Source organism: Strix uralensis, chromosome 2 (genome assembly GCF_047716275.1).
Source record: "Strix uralensis isolate ZFMK-TIS-50842 chromosome 2, bStrUra1, whole genome shotgun sequence".
Lineage (NCBI taxonomy): Eukaryota > Metazoa > Chordata > Aves > Strigiformes > Strigidae > Strix > Strix uralensis.
Genome location: NC_133973.1, coordinates 8224375 through 8229150, shown reverse-complemented (window position 1 = coordinate 8229150; position 4776 = coordinate 8224375). Strand labels below are relative to the sequence as shown.

Genomic DNA, 4776 nt, shown 5'->3' with positions numbered 1-4776 from the left:
TGGTCTGTGGTAGAACATACCACGTGGTGACTCTCGAGGCTGTTATAACGGTAAAACACCGTTACAATGTAGAATTACAATGGAGGTAACTCTAGAGGAAGGGTTTTTTCCATTCTGATTGAAACACACTGATTTCAAAATGATACCTCATCTCCTATCAAGATAACAGAGGTTTAAAAAAATCAGACAGGTTTTCCTGTTGTGATCAACCAATCAATCAATTCAAGTTTATCAAAACTCTCTGATTGATTACATAATTTAGGGCAGTAGAAGACATTAGTATGATCAATGCCTTGAGATACAATCAGTCTTGTGACAATTAGGTAAAGTCTCCAGGTGAGAGTTTGGCCAGGACCACAGCAACACTTGGCATGGTAACCAAGACTCTAAGTAGGGTTGAGCCAAGCCTGAGCCCAATGTTACTGACAAGGGAGAATGGAAGGAGATAAAACCTTTCAGGAGAGATCCATGAAAAATGTTTGCAAGGGACTTCGTGAACCATTCTTTGAATGCATAGAGATATCTCATCATGAAAGGGCAATATTTATCTATATTAAACCACAAACAATACATAAAATAGACCCATTGTTGCTTTCAATAGCTTCTTTAATGGCAATAACACAAAATGGAATACAGAAGATGGCAGAGGCCATGGTAAAGCAAGAGCATTGCACAACAAATTACAAAGTAAGCGGTGCTGCTTCTATACGCACATTTTGTTGATGCATCTAGTAACAGAAGCAACATGCCATGCTTTTACGTTACGTAGTGCAGGATATTCGAATGCCCACTGCAGGTGCAGTGGGTTACACACTCGTATCTTTGAGACTCTTTCATCAGACCCGATATGATAGTTCTTGCGTTCGTGGGGATTATGGGGAGGGAGGACAGTGAAAGGCAAGGTCTGCAGAGCAGCATGAAAGAGAGCTCTCCCCAGTGTTTCTGTGGAAAAAACACAGGGGGAAAAAGACATACAAGCATAGACAGAGATCTAGGTCTCACATTTCTTGCTGGGGCTGCATCTTCCCTCAGCGTTGCAGGATTTGCAGCCTAAGAGCATTTGCCAGGGAGAAGGGGACGCAGAAATGAAAGCTTGTCATTGAAATTGATTGCACTGTAAGCTGGAAGGTGTTCATGCTCTCGTGCAATGTAACGAAAACCACTTCCATCACTGTGTTCACACAACAGCCAGACACCTCTCTGGACTTTGTGAGAAGATATGGTGTCATTGTCATATCCCCTAGCCAGCTCAGTTGGTTCTGTTATCACCATGCTCTTCTGTTGATAATGGGGGTGTTCGTAGAGAGTGATCTGAGGATTGTGCAGATTTTCAGTGATCACCTGCAGAGAAGTGATCTTATCATTCATCTCTTCACCAACAAAGCTATGTTCTCCCTCCTCAAATACCAGTAACTGGCCTGTGTAGTTGTGGTGCTCATAAGCCACCCAAGGCTGGCCAAATACTTTCACTGAGGAGATGCAATCATTCCAATCTACAGTTTTTAGATTGGCAATGTCACTGGTGAATTCTCTGGAGTAACCCTGGAAGTTGGCATGCTCATAAATGATGATTTTTCCCATCTCAGTAGGACTTCAGTAGTTTGGGTTTCTTGTCTTGCTGCAGGAGCTGGATGACAGCCTGCAGAGAAGGAAAACAGAAAACAATCAATGCCTGTGAGAAGCCTTTTGCACCAGACACAAAATGCTGGAGAGGGGGGGATAAAAAAGGAAAAGTAAAACATCTTTAGCAGAGGATAAATATAGCAGCAACTATAAATATTGAGGGCATGACATAGAAATCTGTATTTGGAAGAAAAAAGTATAATGAGATATGTACATCTAAACGGTCCAGTTTTATTTAGTTGTGTATCTTGGTTTATGTGTATACGTGCGAGGGACATCTGAGCGTTTAGTTTAACATCTTATTGGTATATCCTGAATAATAAAAACCCATATAACTGGTGATAAATCTTTCTGCTGATAATTGACACTGCATTTGAGAATTATTTTGGAAACTGGCATTCGCTGTTTGGACTAGACTTCGTGATCCACATAGTGTTACAAGTAAAGAAGTAGTGAGACAGTCAATTAATATTGAAATGAAAGTGCATTTTGTACTGTAAATAGGAAAAAAACTGTCCTGTTAAGGCCAGAACTGAACTTTTAGACTCACTGAAACACCTTATTTCTCTTTTTACATGAACTTCTATTGAAATCAAGAGATTCTTGTTCTCGACATAAGCTGAGAAGCCATCAAGTTCAAAGCATCAGCTCTTTGAGTCAGACTAAATTTCAGGTAGAAAAAGTCTTTTTTAGCACTGCTACATATCTAATTCCGCACAGACTCGTTGGGAATCAGACAAAGAACCACAGTATTTATTAGTAACAGCTACAGGAACAGAAACAAGCGGCCAGTTAATAGAACAACTCCCTTTCTAAATCACAGAACAGTCATCGAAGCAAAGTTTTAGATGTCAGGGCAAATATACCTGAGGGAAAGCAGCAGTTACTCTAGTTGATTCTGGGAAGGGATGGGAGGAGATCAGATCTGCCCAAGTAAGATTAAAAGTCAGACTCAAATTGCAAGACCTCAGCAACATAATCAACATTTTTAAAAAATCTCACTATGTGATTAAAAATATTTAAGCATTTTTTCACAGCTATAATTAATTACTTTATGGAGGCTGTGGCTACCTGAACTTTAATTTATTGATTGATTGAGCACTAGTATAATGACCTTCTGCCTCTAGAAAAAGGAAGAAGAAGCAGCAGCAGCCAGTTAATTGTGCTGACACAACATAAAGATCCTATGCCCAAGATTAATTGGTGAAATAGTCTCACTGTCACCTCCTGGAATTGTGCAGCAATGGCTCTCTCCACCCTCTCGCTGTGGAAGGTATGTTTATCCTGCAGAGGTCTTCTTATCACCTGAAGGATGAGGTAAGTTTCTGCAAACACAGACATCAGATCCTCACATACATGTTGCAGCTTTCATCCCAACACTTAAACCTCTTTCTCTTCAATGGCATTTCACAGTAGCTGCCCAGGAAGCCACTGAAAGTTTTCCTGTAAAAAGTGTGCGTCTCACCTGGGTGTCAGCTTCTTGGATGGGGAGAGACGACAGCACTTCCTCCAGTCCGGTGCTGCTGTCTGGGAGAGGCAGCTCATTGCCTACATTTATAGCTTGCACTGAAGTCTTGTGAAACGCCCCATTCAACAAAACTGAGAAGTGGCAAATATTACACTCAGACATCAAAAAATCATTATTTTCTTTTGGTTTTGGTCTTCCTGCAACCAGCCACCTCGTTGCTCTGGTTCAAAAGTCCATTGAAGAGCGAGTATGTTGATAAAGCTTAGAGCTTTGATTCTTTTTGTCCTTATTTTCCAGAAGCCAGCTGAACCACAGCAAGAAAACCACATTGGAGTATTTTGAGACACATGGGCTGTAGAACTCTTGTACTTGCTGCAGTCTACATTTTTGCTTACCTGTGAAGCACATCTAATACACAATGTTAGTTTTCCAAAGGGTTTCGATGTGAGATATCCAGGTGACAAAGGTGGCATTTAAGTAGCTTCTTTTAAAATGCCCCTTGTCACCTACGTAGCCATTTGAGCAGCCACAGGGATGCAGAGCTGGTAAAGCAGGGCAAGGAGGCTCTGGCAGAGCTGCAGTGGCAATATTTTTGCTTATTTTCATATGGCAGGTTTGCTCTGTAATATATTTTCAGACCCGTTAATTGGCTAGCATGCTGGCCAGCTTTGCTACAGTGGGAGAAAACAACGGGACTTTTGTTAGTTCCAGAGCAATCCAAATACCCACAGCAGTAAAAAGAAGAGACTTCCTTTAAAAGCTGATTTGGCCTTAGCCATCTCTGACTTTTGAAATTAAGCAACAGTCTAATGAATGGTAACAACTGTGCAAAAGAATGAACGAGCTGCACTGCCAGTGAAAGCAGGTGAGCGACTGTGTGGCGTCACAGAAAGATAATAGGTGGGAAGGCACCTCTGGAGGTCTGGAGTCCAACGCCCCTCCTCATCCTCAACCTACCTGGGGCTGCTCAGCACCTTGCCCAGGTGACTCCTGAACATCTCCAAGGCTGGAAATTGCCCGACGTCACTGCGTGCTAAAACACCCTCGGACAAGAGCGTTCCCTCCCTTACCACCAGACGTGAGAGAGCTCCCAACAGTGACTCGGAGGTGTAGTGGTTACTGGGGAAAGCAGATGAAACACCCGCAAGCTCACCAGCGGTAGATCTCAAATATACCTTGGGTGTGGGCAGGCTGGCCGGGCACTGCGTGCAATCTTCTGAGAGGGACCAAGGAGGCAGCAATATGAGGCAGTTTTCATACACCAGAACTCCTGAGAAAGAAAATACAGAGTTGTGCTTACAGCTACAGTGCAGGTGCTGCTCGGTGCTGTCATTAAACATAATGACCTCAAGGGGCAAACTCGGACCAGCAGAGCTTCTTTCAAGGTCACGGTTACAGTGACCCCCCCCTGTAGAATGCTTCAGGGACCCCTGCTCTGTCAGGAACGGGGTTGCTGGAGAAGACGGGGAGCTGGGAAGGGAGAGAGCTCACTCCTGCCAGAACAGGCAGCCTGTGCACGAGCTCCAGCCAAATCCTCCTGCTGCATCTCTTTCACGGGTGCTTGGCTGAGCTCATGGTGTGGCAGATCACAGAACTAAGCTAGCACAAAAGTCCACGGGCTTTTTTCCCCATGGTTCATTCTGCTGCTGCTCTGCAGAGGCTGGAAGCAGAGCAATTGAAATTTG

The 4776-nt window shown here is 43.4% G+C and overlaps 1 long non-coding RNA gene across 2 annotated transcripts; it reads right to left on the bottom strand.

Moving 5' to 3' along the window:
- Positions 1–585: 585 nt before the first annotated feature.
- LOC141937262 (uncharacterized) lies at positions 586–4355 on the bottom strand. Of its 2 annotated transcripts, XR_012626881.1 has the most exons (4): positions 3089–4355; positions 2848–2948; positions 2490–2548; positions 586–1639 (listed from the first exon to the last, which is right to left on the bottom strand). It is a non-coding gene; the product is annotated as an uncharacterized LOC141937262 (long non-coding RNA). The 2 variants fall into 2 exon arrangements; XR_012626880.1 differs by lacking the exon at positions 2490–2548.
- Between the last annotated feature and the right edge of the window lie 421 nt (positions 4356–4776).